The following is a 17,380-nucleotide window of genomic DNA, read 5'->3' on the forward strand; positions in this document are numbered from 1 at the left end:
GAAACGTAAATTATATGAGTTCTGTCATTTTTAGAAAACTACAGTAGCTATAGGAAATAATAATCGTGTATGGTATCGCTAGGAAAAACGTTGTATGTTTAGTACCAATTTATTAGTTTAAAGGGCGTGCGTTTAACAGGTAGCTAAATTTTGATTATTACGAAAGTTTAATTAGAATCTGTTTTCAAATTACTAATTTGTTAGCGCTTTGTATAATAAACATTCAATGTTGTGAAAAGCAAACGTAACGTCAAATCTCATGTAAATGTTTCTGAAAATTTAACTAAGTACTGTAATCAAACCTTACACCTTTACGGAAAAGGAAAAATTAACAAACAATTATTTAACGAATTTTTTTCTGAGGTTTTCAGGCCACATTTTTAAACATGAAAGCACAGAGTACTTCAACGGTAAAATTTTTCCGTAACAAACATACTTCCAACAAATTTTATTTTTCCGAAGTTTAATCGAGACCAGATCGTCTGTTCAGAAGTAATGCTAAGAGATACGCGAAACCATTCAAACAAATTATAATAAAGATAAATTGTATGGAAATCTTTTATTTTGCTTAATTTTTCATTAGTTTGATTTATAAATTTGTTGTTTTTGTAATTTTTACAATTAATATTTCCGTATTTAAAAAATATTTGTTTATTATTTTTAATAAGACCGAGAATAGAAAACTCTTTTAAATTTTTGAAAAATTTTATATATAGAAAAATACTCGTATTTATGAAAATAAATCAACGAATAAGATTTGATCGGTTAAAAGAAATTTTTGCGGTTAATGTAATCCAAAATTTATAAAATTCAGCATTTCCCAATACCATTATCAGACATTATTATTGGTAATAATTTTTTGTAAATTATTTAATTTGACAGAACTCCTCATTTTTTCTTTTAAATTATTAAATAAAATATTAATCAAGTAACGTGTATATACGTCAATGAATAATATTATATATTTGGTTATATATATATATTAAACATTCACCTATAAATTAATGCAAAAGTGATTGGGCCGAAGAAACTTAAAAATAGAGTTTATTTGTAAATATATTTGATAAACATTTTTTTTATATTATTTGTTTTGATAAATTTCAGTAAATTATTTATTAATATTCAATAGTGACGTGTTTTAAAAAATATAAGAATTTGACGAATTTTTAGGTCTAGATTAAAAAAAATTAATAAAAATATCTCATCAAATTTTTTTATTCTACGTTTTGGTTTACATAAGAATGACATATATCTGGAGGAAATATATTCCAGTTATGAAGCAATGCATCAAAGAATTCTGTAGTACTATTACGGTAAACAAAGTTTACAAAATAAGCAGTACGCTACCAACTATAAATTATTTCTGTATTCTTTAGATATTTATTATATAATACATAATATTCGTTAATTTTTTCCAAACTTTCTAACAGTATGTATGCGTCATTTTAAAGTTTCCATGATAATAAAAAGTAAGTTTCTATTTAAATTATCGAAATTGATGGTTTTAATAATCAGTTATATAAGATAAATCATAGTTTCTTTTTTTGCTCAGTTACTACTTTCAAAATTATAAAGCTTTAATAATTAATCTAAATTAGAACAATTGCAAATAAACGTCATATAATCTCATACAAATTTTAATATTAAAATTATTTGCAATTTATTTTTTTCAACTTGAAATGAAATCAATGAAAATGAGTTTTTTAAAGTAAAACAATTGGTTAAATTTTCAAAGGATAGTTATTCAGTTACTAATTATAATCAGGTTATCTATTTTTATTTATTTATTTATTTTTTTTTTTTTTGTATATCTTTAACGTCTAGTTATACATTATGTGCAATAAGGTCTTTGTTAACTATTAATGCATTTTGCAGTTCTTAGGAACCCTTGTGTAGATAAAGAAAATATATATTTGGTTATATATATATTAAACATTCGCCTATAAATTAATGCAAAAGTGATTGGGCCGAAGAAACTTAAAAATAGAGTTTATGTGTAAATATATTTGATAAACATTTTTTTAATATTATTTGTTTTTATAAATTTCATGTTGTTTAAACTACTACAAAATTATAATTTAACCTATTTTTATAAGCGTAATTTGTTTCATTAATTTGAAACTCTTATAATATAATTTTTATAGAGTTGAGCTAGTTTTCAGATGTGCATTTTCCATTCTGTTTTACATTTTAGGTAAATTTTTTTATTGGATTTCAAAATGAAATATTTGCTTTTCCTTCATTTGGAGAATCAAAAAAACTGTCATCGAATAAGGGTTTCTTTACTCTGAAAAGTTGTAAAGGGAAGTGGTTGTTATTAATTTTACTAAGTAAATTCAAGAAATATTAATTGAATATCTTACCCGTGAATATCCTACCCATTAATATCTTCATGGGTAATTAGAAAACTTAAAATATTATTTTTAACGATGCAGCGTTGATGATTCATATTAAGATTTTGTTATATTCATTTTGATGGATGAATGGGCTCAATGAAGACTTAAGTCGGATAAGAAGTTTATATTCTGAAAAATGTATAAACTTTCTTCCATATGAAAGGGATAGTTACACATAAATAAATTCATAAATAGTTACACATCTAAAAGATTGCTAAAATGACATCTTAAAACATTCTTAATTACATTTTGCTAATAAAACATTCTTTATTATTAGAAACCATTGGTTCAGTCATTAGAAGTGATAACCGAATGAATTAACCGTAGTATTTCTGAATTGATTGCCAACGATTTCATTCCTAGCAAGGGTTTAGATTTTTTTAATAAGGAAATTACTTTTACAGATTATCAATAAAAAGATGTGTTTAATGAAGTCATGAGCTAAAATAAAATTAAAACCATTGAACTGAAAAAAATATAGTGATTTAAATAATATTCTTCACTCCTTGAAAGCCTATTACTTTTTGAAACCTATGTTATGTGTATTTGTAGATAAAATATTTTAAAATTAAAATAAATTGAAATATTTAAATATTTTAAAAGGTATAGTTAAAAATAAAGATCTTTGTACGACACGAAAAACAAAAGCTTAAAATTTGCTAGGCTTAGGGTACTGTGCGGCTAAAGAGAAGTGAAAAAAGAACAGCTGTATTTTCAAACAACCTTTTTCTTCATTCCTCTCGTTTTCGGTTCATGTTCAATAAGAAGCATTTTCTTGTGGAGAACTCACAAACAAAGTACCTTCATGTACAGCATCAGCATAGAATAATAAAATATGCGGTCTTCATTAATATAATAAAAATGACATCTTCTAATATGATTATGAATCAGAAGAGGTTTAAAAAAGAATACAATAGGATGTCTAAATTAAAAGCTTGAAAAGGAGATAGATCAAAATTAGATATTGCAGACGTTAGGGAGGAAACAGAATGAAAAGTAGGCTATTTGGTCAAGAGAATACGTGATGAAATCCGATTTTAAAAATGAAGGAGTGTTTTGTCTGGCTCATCGGCCGACTTGAATTTAAGCCAACAGCTATCAGAATATTTACGTCATCCTCTTCAGGAGTTAGAAAAGAGAAAGATGTCTCCTGATCTCATTATCGGATATATTCTTGTACACGAGTTTTGGAAAACCGTTGTTTTAGTTTGTATACAAGAACTCAAATACTACTGTAGTCAAAAAGAATTTACCAAATGTTATTCTAGTTGCAACGTACGAGTTTGTGAGCCTTGAACCAATCTTGTTACAACTTCTCTTGGCCGTAATAGTTTAGTAACTCAAGGAAAATCTATAGCATATCCTCCGGGAAAGTATAAGAAAACATTTAAGAAATCGCTTGGTTTTAAATGTGATATTAATTAAAGTGGTTCTCCATAATGAATTATCCTAAGTTATTTTTGCATATTCACGATCGTATTCCATTAGTACTACTACGACGATTGTAATATTTATACCAAAGATATGTTACAGGTAAACATAGTACCACTGGTGATATAATCGCTTTCGTGATTACAAGTGGCAAATAAAGTCAATAAATAAATTTTATTATTATTTCAACTTTAAAAAAAAAATGTTAGTCAAGGACTGAAGTATTTCAGATCGAGTCGTACTTCAGGGTTGAAATGCTCTGTAGCATCAGGGAACTTGTATTCCAGGTAACTTGCTAGCTCTTTTAATTTAATAACTATCAGTTCATTTAACCTAAGCACACTAATAAGATTTTGAATATTTTTCATTATTAAGATAAATAAAGTATCAAAATTTAGTATTTCAGTCTAAATTGTATCTTTATAGCAGAGATTTGACTAGCTCGATAGATTCGTTGCCCCTGTTCATCATCAGCTGCACGGTCCTGGCCATCACGACCAGGACCAAACCGTCAGTAAAGGCAACAGGAACAGCTCCTTCAGGGACTGCAAGCCTGAGGACCCCATCATACACTATATTCTATAATAGGGGACCCAGAACGGAACCCTGCGGCACATCTCGATCGATCCTAAACGTGGCCCGCCACTGAAACCAAATGTGACAATAGTCCTTTGGCAGAGATAGGACTGCAGCACTTTCCTCAGGTACGTCAATCTCCTTATCTGCAAGCGACTCGAAGATCGACGACATAATAGGCTGTTGAAAGCATTCCTAATGTCAAAGAAGATGAGCGCCGGAATGTACCTTCCGTGTCTCGACCCAACCGCCGCCCGGTTCACCATGTTCATAACATAGTTAACTGCATAGTTAACTGTTGATCAAGCATAGTAGCCTGTAGGCTGAAGACTTACCAATAGTAGGACGTCCCTTCTTGAACAACACCAACCTAGACTCCTTCCAGTGCTCTGGTATCCGTGCATTGACCAGGATATGATTGAACGCTTCCACCACCTCATACGGTTCCACCCAACCACAATTCTGACTGCTTAGACCAGAAGACCAACAGACCCAGGACTTCTTCCTTCAGCTGGCGGCAATCAGCTCCTCCAAGGTAAACCGAAGAATATCTTCGGCAACAATCTCCTCTCCCTTCTGACGTCGCCGTCTGCTGGAAAGAGTGCCATCAGATAACGTTGCACCTAACCATTCATAAGGACTGGCAGCCTACGCTCGAATTTCTTGGTGACGATCTGGTATTCCATCCTCAGATGTCACCATCGATTTCTTCACAGAGCTGCCTCCAACAATCCATTCTGGATCTGGAGATCCAAAAATGAATCCTAACTGTATAAATGCCATAAATCAAGCTTGTACTCTTTTCTGGCCTCAACGAAACAGACACTTGCCTGCTATTTCCTAACGAGATCACTCACCCGGTTTTACCTCCGGAACCGCAACCGTGTTGACCAGCAAGTCCTCCTTAGCACGTCCACTCCAGCCGACTACAGTAGACGCGTTTGACCTTGAATGGTCTTCTAACGAAAACCACTGCAGACTTACAGATCTCCAAGACCACCTCTTCAAGGGGGTCAGGGATTATCTTATCCATCTGACGTAGCCTAGCCGCGATTAGATTTCGAAATCTAAAGATACCTTCTATAGACTCTACCAGCGGTCGTTACCATTCCTCCTTCGAACAGTGGTGTCCACCTCGAAAAGGATTATTTGGTGATCGCTTAGAGAGATCTCATCTGAGACCTCTCAATAGCCAACCCAACATGTATGGCCAACAATAATAAGAGTCAGATCAATCCACGAACGACCAACTGCCCTCTCAAATGTAGGAAGACGGCCGTCGTTAAGACAACGACATTTATTATTAATAAATTTATTTCTTAATAAAATTATTTTTTTATTACTAATAAAAAAATCATTTCTTCATTATATTAATTGTCCAATTCAGTTTTATTATCCATACCTGAAACCAAACACAAAAACTGCTTATGTTTTTAATGGCAACATGATAGTGAATTATGATCACCACGTGTTAAACAATGGAATTTTCAGTAACATTTCTGTCAGGTTGCGTACGTATATCGTTCTTAAACTGAACGGAGTTTTTTATATCGTTCTGCATGAAAGGAAAATTAATTATTTTACTGAAAATATGTATACGATCAAAGAAATTATTTTTTAATTTGAAAATTAATTGAATAATGCATAAAATTTCATAATAATAAATTCTCCTACATCCTTCCCCATCATCGTCTTAACAGATGAATAAATTTGGAAATGAGATCAGTAGTTTACCGATGTTAATTATAATATCATCATTTGTAAACTTATAATTTTTAAGATTTTTTAAATTTTGATTACCCTTAATTTTTTGCCAATTTGCATAATCAACTTATAAATTAAACAAAAAAATATGTTAACGCCAATGGAATGGATTGCCTTAACGTTATTTCCAGTACAATATAAAGTACAAAACCTCTAAGGAAAACTATTTCAGCCTTTATTTCTATCATTAAAATTTTTTATAATCCAATAAAATTATAAAACGGTTACACCAAAAGAAAAGTTAATTTTTTCTGTCTTGTTGCTGATAAAATGTATCGTAATTGTATAAATCTCATAAATCAATTTTTTTTCGGATGCAGCCCACTAGTAATTATTTCAAGTGGAAACCATAGCGATACAGCTAAATATATAATCTAGTAAATTGCTGCACTTTATTAAAATAAGTTCATCATCTAAGTTAAAATAATTATATAAACTTTGACGGTTATGCCGAAATTTGCAGTAACAGAAAAGTAGACACAGATTCAAGATAATATGAGAAACATAAGAACACTAGTTAATTGTTTTTTCCATTTTATCTTGTCCCTAGCACTCCTGAACTGAAGGAGGGTAATATTATTCATTTATGTGTATAATATTATTATTAATAATGTGCTCATGGTTTAGCATCGGGTCTCAACCTAATTTTTATATATATATAAAATCAGTTTTATTTATTTTTCATTCAAGAGTACAAATTTAAAAAAAAAATTATTTATGATAAAAACTGGTTATATAGTATGATAATACAAGAAAATTGAAAATTTATTTTTTTGAGCGGTTATCAAGTCTTGCTTTGAAAAAGAAAAATTGCTTTTTCTTTTTTTCTAAACGTAAGTATATTGTCTACATATCTGATATCTTTATAAAAGGTGAGATATAGGAAATATGCTATAAACAATACATAATAACAAATTTATTATATTTCAGTAATATACTTACAATACTCTAATATATTTACAATATTGTTCATTTGTAAATAATTTTAGAACTAATAATTTACCGGACAGATTTTTTACCGGTAAATTATTATTTAAAAATAAAATAATAATATAATGCAAAATAATATACATGTATTATATTGTACATTAATATATTTATAAAATATTTTCAAATAGATTCTCTTGTTCTCTTTTTTCTGTTTAGCCTCCGGTACCACCGTAAGGTATTACTTCAGAGGATGAATGAGGATGTTTATGAATGTGAATAAAGTGTAGTCTTGTACAGTCTCAGGTCGACCATTCCTGATGTGTGGTTAATTGAAACTCAACCACCAAAGAGCACCGGTATCCACGATCTAGTATTCAAAACCGTATAAAAGTAATTGCCTTTACTAGGATTTGAACCTTAGAACTCTCGACTTTGAAAAGAACAAGATTCTCTTGTTCTAGACCGAAATGAATGTTTTACTGCAACATTTATTACAATTTCTGTTTTTGAGAAATTTAATGAATGGATGGAAAACCACTCATTTATGTGATGTGCTGCTAACATCCAAACACAGAAAATTTGCCAGAATTTTTCCACCTGTTTTCATTAAAAAAAATACCCTTAGAATTAGAATTACAGAAAAAAAATCATGAATAATAAAATTAAAAGTAGTTATAAAAGCATTATTATTTCTACTTGATTTAAGTATGAAAAATAAATTGAATTCATAAATTTCAGCTGTTATACTGTGCGGGTTTATTGTATTGCAATTATTATCTTTTGCTATTAACTTGAATTAATTTTTTTGAGTATCGTGTTATAATAATATTTATGTTTTATAAATCTATTGGTGAATTATTACCTAAAACATAATAAAATGAACCTACAGTACAATAAAATTTATCGCAGTTAAACTTAGATTCAGAAATATAGTGTCCTCTACGGTATGCTGCATGAATCAAAAGATGAAACCCCATACATTAATAAGTTATGTTAGCGATTAGAATTGAGTGTCGGGATTAGAATTCATTCAGAACAGGAAATAGAACTGTCTAACTTTTATTTATAACCATTCTACTAGGTTTTCGGAAATAAAGTCTCGTGACAGCAGACACATAAATAAGATTTATTTATACAAAAATTTACAGTTTGGTTACCGCAGTATATTTTACAGCAGTTATTTAGAATTCTTGTAATTAGTTTTCATTTATAAATAACTTTATTACCTACGAATTTCGTAAATTCGATGAATAAATGCTTTCTCTTCGGAGACTTATACACTTACTTAAAGTTGTTTTCTAGGGTGTATTTTATGTACTCTTTTATTTTGTGTGTTTCTGCAAGAATTGTTTTTAATTTACTTATTAAAATTATTATACTATCTGCCGTTAAAAATATAGCAACTTTATGAAGTCATGCAGTCGAACTTCACTAGCAGTTTTTCTACGATACCCTCTGTTCTTCTGTTTTTTTTTTTTTATTTATTCTTGGCTATTTTTCTTAGCGAAATATTTTTAATGATTTAATTCAGGATATACGGTATTTTTAATGCTGAATAATTTTCATTAAATCTGAAAATTTTCATTTATTATATGCATTTAATTACTTCATATAACACCGCTCTCAATATGGATGTAAAAAATATTAATGTCAGTTTTCTTACAAGTTCTGCATTTTAGCTTCTGCTCAATTGTTATTTGAAGATAGTTATATGTAGTAAATTGTAGCGTAGTCAAGTATGACTGTGAAGTAAGGCATTATTAAAAAATGTATATATATATACTTGTACATTTTAAAAGAAATTCTATCATATGAAATTTTCCATGCGTGACTGGGATTGGAGGAACTCAGAAACTCCCTGCTGAAAGACCGAGAAGCTACCATTCTACCACAGAGGTCTCCGTTAACTTGCAACGCAAAACAAGAATTTTTCGGAAATAATAATATTCTTAGACTAGTACTAATTGAAAATAACTACTTTGTTCTTAAAAGGTATATAAATGCAGGTTTATAAAAGGATTATTTTTCCAAACACGAAAAAATTATAATTGTCTTCAACTATTATTCTATCAGCTTTAATACAATTTAAGAAACGTACATAACTAAGCTCCTAATGAAAATTTACATTCTGAAATCTTGACATTAGTAAGTTAAATTTTACTCCCGTCATATTCTCTTTCCAGGTGATATGATGCAAATAAAATTAAACTCGCTTCTATCAGAATAATTAATTCTATTAGAATAATCTACAACTCGTTAAGAGTAAACGGTTTAAATGACTTTACAAATTACTTGCAAGCTAGAAACAATAAATTAATATTTGTACGGTTGTATAATTTTTATTGCTGTAACGAGGATTTATATATATATATATATTAGTCTATACTGTGTCAAAATACTAAGTTAAATTTTATAGCTTAATTGTATAAAAAACAAGTATTACATTTTTTGTAATAAGATGTAAAGTACTACTCAAAATGAAAAAAAATTTAACCATAAGTTATTATTCCGCATTAGTATGATGACAATTTTTGTATTACCTCTACTGTTATTTTTTATTATTAATTCGTTGAGTATAATACTAACAATCACGTTTGTTAGCACAGTAAAAACAGCACTTGAAATTATATTTATCTCTTCTAATTATTTTAGTAATTTTTTGCTGATTAATAACACTGACACGCAAAAAAAAATTTTTTTGCGGGTTATACCATTTCTTGAATTGTTTTTTTGCGTGCATTACAGATCTGTAAATACAATTTTTCTATCACCCTTAGTTTTAAATAAATTATACTTAAAAAAAATTAAAGGAAAATACAGTTAAAATCTGTAAAATTAATAATCTGCATGGCCATACCTGTGTTAGAAAGATTTCGCTGATGCTTTGCTTTTATAAATAGCCTCAGGCACATCCCGAATTAATTTCCAACAGTAATCGTCTAACATGTTAGTATTTGATTTCCTTTTATAGCGGCTTTCCATCACCGAAATCTCTTGGAGCCTTCACCTTGATCCTAACAGTTCTGCTTGATTTTTTGATAAATTTAAATCCCTAACCTAGTTATTTAATTCACCTTGTGATATAAGATGTGGCTTATTGGAAGGTAATTCAAAATGAAAATCATTGTTGTCTTCTTCACTACTACCTGATTATTCAACGCTGCTTTTGAGACGTACATTCACAGGTAGCTCAGGAACTGGAATAATTTCACTGTGAGGTACAGGCCTGATTGCAGATAGCAATGAAGGATATTTTACAGTATGTTTAGATTTTTTAGAAATTCCAGACACACTTGTTAAACAAAAGTAACAATCGGTTACGTGATCCTTTGGTTCACGCCAAACCATAGGTACCCCAAATGGCAAAGCCTTCCGTGTTCCTTTTAACCATCCTCTTAAATATACAGAACTATTCGTTTATACTATATGAGAAGCCCCACATCTTATCCTGATCACCAATTTTACACTGAATGTACAAATGATATGCTTTTTTAATTAAAGGTATAATGTTTTTTTTTCTATTTGATTTAACGGTAAACTGGCCACATACATAACAAAAGGCATTCACATCATTTACACAATTTTGAGGCATTATGATACTGCACTGTTAACAAACTTAAGTCAGCAATAAGACTGAAGAAAATTAATTCATTCCTAAATCCAGTACTTAATACAAACGACACAGCTGTTTTTTTCGGCTACATGTTTTGACCTGCACAGATATGATTAATTTTGTCCATTGAGGCTCACTCTTCAGTATTTGATATGATGTCATAATATTTGACTATGATATGATTTAATTCATTGCCTAGTGTTGTTTATTTATAGCTTATAAATTATGTTAACAAAGTAAAAGAATAAAAAATGAGCTAACAAAATACAACATAGGAGCTTAAAATGCTAACTATACGTTGAAAAGTTAAAAAAATCCTTTAATTAAAAATTAAATATTTTTCAAAAATGTTGGGTGATAGAAAGATTCTGAGTTCATATTCGTTTTTAGCATCAAAAACAGGTTAAAATCATGTATCGCATGTTAGGAAAAGAAATTATGTTTATTAGTGTAATTTTCAAAATTGTATAACTGCAATGAAAACTATGAATTGATTTCTATTTACATACAAAATTTACTGTTAATAGTAATAATGTGTTATAAAATTACTAATAATCAGAATTTTCGAGGCAATTTGATTCTTTTCCGTTTTAAGAAATACCATCCTGCGTTCTACTTATAGCCTATTGCGTATACGAATAGCAGTTCAAAAAACAATATTTGACGGTCGGCCGATCCTGTCGGATTAAATTTCGATTTCTTTTGTATACGTTTGACAACAATAATTTTTTTTATTGATCGTGAAGATGAATTCCCTACCTCAAAGGGCAAAACAAATTTAAAAACCACTCAATTTCATGGAGATAGATTTTTTCAAGATTTTTCTTAGTTGTTGTACGACAAAAAGCTAACAGAAAAAGAAAAAAATTTAATGCTGATCTTAAAGCGATATAATTCCAAAAGCTCTTTACTATACCAAGCAACTAACATTTAATAAAATCTTAAAATCTAAACATAATTAATTATTATTAATAATTCTATTATAGTTTACTTCTTCAGTTTATTTTTTATAATAGTTATTAAAAGAAACACCTTGTTTTTTTTATTTTCCACCTTATTCTCTGAATTACTTACGGAAACTTACCTCAATTACTTGAATTTAAGGAGCGATATTCATTATAAATAAATGTTATAACCACCCGATCAAAGGGTTTTATTACAATATTCAAGATTTAAACGACCGCCCTTTTTGGAATTCTTTCACCCACATCTTCGATGATATAAAAAGGATGCACGTGTAAATGATAAAACCCAAGGTTATTTCATTCATCACCCCCTGAATAAAATAATAATAAAACTTAGCGTAGTCTATTTTTTTAATTTTGATTTTCTAGTAACACAATTTACTGAATCTTAAATATTGTTAATTAATGGAAACTGTGACAAAAAATGTTGATCTCAATCACTGGTTTGTCAAACAAAAGATGTTAGTTTATCAACATCACTGCTAATAAATTAGTAGGAAAAAACTATTTCCAAGAGGATTTTCTGATATTTTTTAGTATTTATTATTACGTCATAATTTTACGGCAGAACTTTATTAAAAAAAAGAAAAAAAAAACATTTTTCTTCAAATATCGTTAAAAAGATAGCTAAAATTTAAATTCTCAGCTGTATAATGTCTGAAAGCAGCAGTTTTAAACATTCATTCATATCTTAACAAGCTACATAAAAATATTCAATAAATTTATTTTTTATACTCTACATATTGAAATTATACGCTTAACTTACGTAGCTACAAGGCATATCTACGTTATGTTCAGGTAAATACACATTTATTATAATAATGGGCTCGCCGCCGGTCTGACAGCAGCTACAATGTATAAATTGATCCATAACTTTGTCAAGAAGCGATTTATCTTACTCCGAAAATACATCGCCTCTATCGGTTTACCGAAGCAGCACCCTTCTTGACATTTTCCTGTTATGATGCTATTAAAGTAGCCATCATAAGAAAAACTAATCTATTGCTATCAATCATAATCAGAATTGAAAATTTTGCAGAGCATTATCTATGAATGTTCAAGAATGAAAGTGTAAATGTTTGAATAGCGAGCACGACTTTAAAATTCACGTAGAATAACCGATAAACGCTATAATCAACGAAGGTAGAATAAAGTAAATATTGTTTATATGACTGATTATTTTATACTCGTTCCAATTAGCCTTAAAGTGGACGTAATTACTATAACCGTTTTCATTTCTAAAAGCAAGTCATGTTGACACTATAATAATATTAATACTGATGGTATCTTTCCAAATCAAAATATTGATATTATAAATAATATGATTAAAATATCTTACATAAAAATAACTTCACCAAACGGTGTGTGATTGTGTGTATATTTACCGGAGAATAAACACAGCAATTAATGTAAACTTATCGTTTTTCAGTTATACCCAAAAAGGAAAATTATGTGAAAGAATTTAAAAACTGCAGTAGCTACCTCACTTTCTGGCAACCCTGAACTATAGTAATAATCATTAAATCATAAATACATTTTACAAAGTAAAATCGATAAATGTCCTATTTTTACTTTCTTGTACGAAGTAAACGAATTATTATGATCGCGAAAAATCTCGGTTTTCAAATTTCAACGGAAATATTAATTTTAACCATCTCTAAATCCATTTTGACTAGTTTGGCGTGACGTCTGTACTTACGTATGTATGAATCTCGCATAATTCAAAAACGATTAGCCTCAGGATGTTGACATTTTGGATTTAGGACTGTTATAACATGTAGTTGTGCACCTTCCCTTTTAATTGCAGTCGACTGGACCAAAAGTGTCCAAAAAACCCCAAAATCTGAAAACTTTTATTTTTTCTTAACTGCAGTAATAAGCCCCCATTGAGAGCTTTTCAATGATACATCTTAAGTGGTACTTATTTTCATTCGTTCCCGAGTTACAGCCAAATAAAATTTTAATTAATGAAATATTTGGATCTTATAAAGGGAAGGGACATCGGTTCGAATCAGAATTCATCTCCTTTTTTCTAATTTAAATATATTGATTTATTAATAATTAACCTCGAATTGTTAAAAACTTGTTTACGATAAATAATAATTCAATAATAACAACAAAAAAAAAATATGAAAAAATATCAAAGTTATTAATGAAATAAAATTTTATGTACTTTTCATTTAAAAAAAAAATCTGTACATGTAATTTAGTAGTCATGCAGGGAAGTCATGTGGTGAAATAACATCCGATATTTTTAAAGATAACGGGGCCGCCTGAACGGTAGTTATACCCATTGAGTAATTTTAATTTTGTTTAGTCTTTAATTTTAGTTTTGCAGCTAACTATGTCGATTCCTATAATTTGTATATAATTATAAATGAATTACCTGTAATTTTTAGTTTTTGGTTCATAGTGACAGTTTTATACTTTTATTTTGTAAAAGATCCTGTCTAAATAGTCAGCTATTCAAAAAAGTAATGGAATTTTTTTGTTTTGTGGAAATGTAATTAGTTTATTATTTATTTTCATAATGCTTTTAAAAAATAATATGGTCTTTATTTCGTTTTATATTTCTTTAGATGAGGTTTAATTATCTTCAGAAGCAGTAAACACTTATCAACAGCTAATATTTCAATTTTATATCGATGCATGTTTTTAAAGAATATTTTTTAAACGAAGTATTTTATTATTGTTTATTCGTTGTCGATGGAGTATCATTTCTTTTAAACTATAAAATTAATTAATGAGATATTTAATTTTAGATAATATAAAGAATGTAAATTACATATAACGGATTCTTCTTGTATATCTTAATGAAAAAAATTATTGATGCTGTAACTTATTTCGTTTGTTTAGATGAACTCACTCATTTGCCAGATGGAATTCCTTTCTTTCTTTATTTCAATTTTTCACCGCTTGCTATTTCATAATTGAAGAAACACATAGAATACCACAAATTCACTTCCACCTGAAATAAAGAAAACGACATATCTTTGCAATCTGAAAAAAACAAAACAACTGCGACGTGCTAGATATCAATAATAGCAGAGGAAATATTTTTCTTAATATTTTGATCGTCTAAGTATTTACAAACATTATTTCATTGCATAACAATAAACGTTTTTACCTACAATATACATTTTACAATTTTTTTTATTTGTGTTTTTATAAGTAAAGGGTTATATTGAATAAAGTCAGTTGATCGGCTTTATTATGTGGTATAGAACACCAGTTATTTGATAGTGTAACAAGTTAGATATTTTGAAAAAAGAGGAAATATCTATACTTCTTATAAATAAAACACATGCGTAAATATAAGAAAACCGGAAGAGTTTATTAATTTAACGAGTCATTTTTTTGTAATTCCTTTATCTTCTTCTACTATTTTGCAAGTACACTAAATAACCTAAAAAAGAAACCTGTTTCCTGAAGTACATCAGTAAGGCAGATTTCCGGTTTTAATTAAGAAAGAAAGGACGTTTCACTGCTGTAATGATTTATAAAAATAATATTGCTTTCGGAGTTTTTTTGTTCTTATGTTATGTTAGTAATACTTGATTTTTTTTTATAATAGTGCAAGGTATTGGGTATTGTTCCAATAAATACATTATATTTGTACAATTGTTTTATTTCTTCCTCCTTTTCACATAGTTATTGATTTGTGATTGCATTAATTTCTTAACACTGCTTTCTGCCAACAACCCACTTGACAATTTTTTTTTGATACTGTTGCTCATAATTTTTGAGGTTTTGGAGCCGTGGTGACAAAAAAAGAAAGGTTCAAGTTGACCCAAAACAGACGCAAAACGATTAAAACTTCAAAAAAGACTTTTTTGGACACCAACACCTTTCCTTCATACCGGATTACATTTTCGATTATTGCGAAACTAAGTACTACAGCGAAGTAGCTCGCACCTGGCGGTGGTCGCAAAAATATGATTTTGGCGTCAAACATGATATTTTGAATTTGAACCATTGCGAAACTAGCTCGCAGAAATTTGATGTTTTTGGGACCATTAGGAAACAAGCTCAAGCTCACATCTGGTAGTATTCGTAAAAGTCGAATTTTGGTATTCTAACATGTCTCCCTTCAAGTTACAACATGAAAACCTTGGAAACGTACTCAAAAACTCAGTTTTTCCTCTAACTCAGATTCCTGTGAACCCATTCGTTTGAAAATCAATGGATTCTATTTCTACTAGGTTTACATCATCCTGCAAGTTTTATCAGAGTCGGTTAAAAATTGTTCCCAATAAAACGAAAAAAAATCGAAAAATAAAAATAAAAATCCTGATTTTTGGCTCTTAACTCCGGTTCTTGTGAACCTATTCATTTGTAAATCAATAGGACTCCGTTCCCGATAGGTTTACTCAACCCACCAAGTTTCGTCAAAACGGATTAAGATTTGCGTTTGGTAGGTAGAGCGGAAGAAAAATGTATTTATAAATACGTACGTATGAATGTACATATATACATATATAAATAAACATTGCAGAATCGCGTGTTCAGGAGACTCTAAAACGTAAAGAAAAGTTGTTCTACCCTCCCCCAACACAAGCCCTTAAAAAATCTGATTTGGTTCGTAGAAGCGATCTCTACAAAATTTTTGGAAATTGTTAAAAAAATGTAATATACTGTATGTGTGTGTGCACCCGCGCGTCACTCTCGCTCACTCTCTCTCTCTCTCTCTCTCTCTCTCTCTCTCTCTCTCTCTCTCTCTCTCTCTGTGTGTGTGTGTGTGTGTGTATGTGTGTGTGTGTGTGTCAGTACTAACAAAAGAGTTTACCACAAATTCTTTTCTTAGTGATCTATTACATTTTCTGAAGAATATTTTTATTCTCCACTGAGTTTTTTCAATATTTTCAAATGGCACGTAAACATAGATATCGCAATCAATACTACTACATGAAAAGTTTTACCCTCACTGTTTCATTTCAAATTAATGTAGGCGCTTTTTCTGTTAAACATATCACTTTTTTTAATTATTAAAACCCAATTCCCCCACCTTTTTTTGGACTCAGGTGGAAGAGATTTGGTAGATTCTTAATGCTATATGTCCATTCTGAAACTGACGTCCCGGACCACTCTATTTACACGATATATAAACCACGATCTGAAGTATATAACTTACTTCAAGAGAAAAAAGGTTCAATGTTATGTAGTAAATTTATCTAAATTTTATTTTTTTTTTTTTTTATAAATTAGTTGAACAACAAAAGAAAATCTTATAGAGCAATATAAGTTTACATTTACGCAATAAAACTAATGGAAATCCATGCAAACAAAAAAATATATATATATATGTTAACTTTAAATACTCACTTAACCATCATTAAAAAATCAATAAAAAAAATATTAAAATGAAATAATACTAAATTAATTTCAAACCCTATTTCAGAAGCAATCAGCGAATGACTAACTTCATATCTACAAAAAATAAGTAGTTAATTAGTTATTAAATTATAAGAAATTCCATCATATAATATGGATTCCCCTTGATACATTGCAGAAAAAATCAAATGTAATAAAACTAACTTTTCTTATGTAATTGATGTTAGATGGACCTATAACCCGCTTTATCTTTACGTTTCGGTGTAGAGCTTTATAGTGGGATCTGCTCTCTCTGTAGAATAAAGCGAATCCCTACAATACTTTTTCCTTTAGTTCACTGTTATTATAATTTCCAAAGTTCCTATTTCTTCAAA

This window comes from Lycorma delicatula, chromosome 1, assembly GCF_047948215.1.
Source record: "Lycorma delicatula isolate Av1 chromosome 1, ASM4794821v1, whole genome shotgun sequence".
Lineage (NCBI taxonomy): Eukaryota > Metazoa > Arthropoda > Insecta > Hemiptera > Fulgoridae > Lycorma > Lycorma delicatula.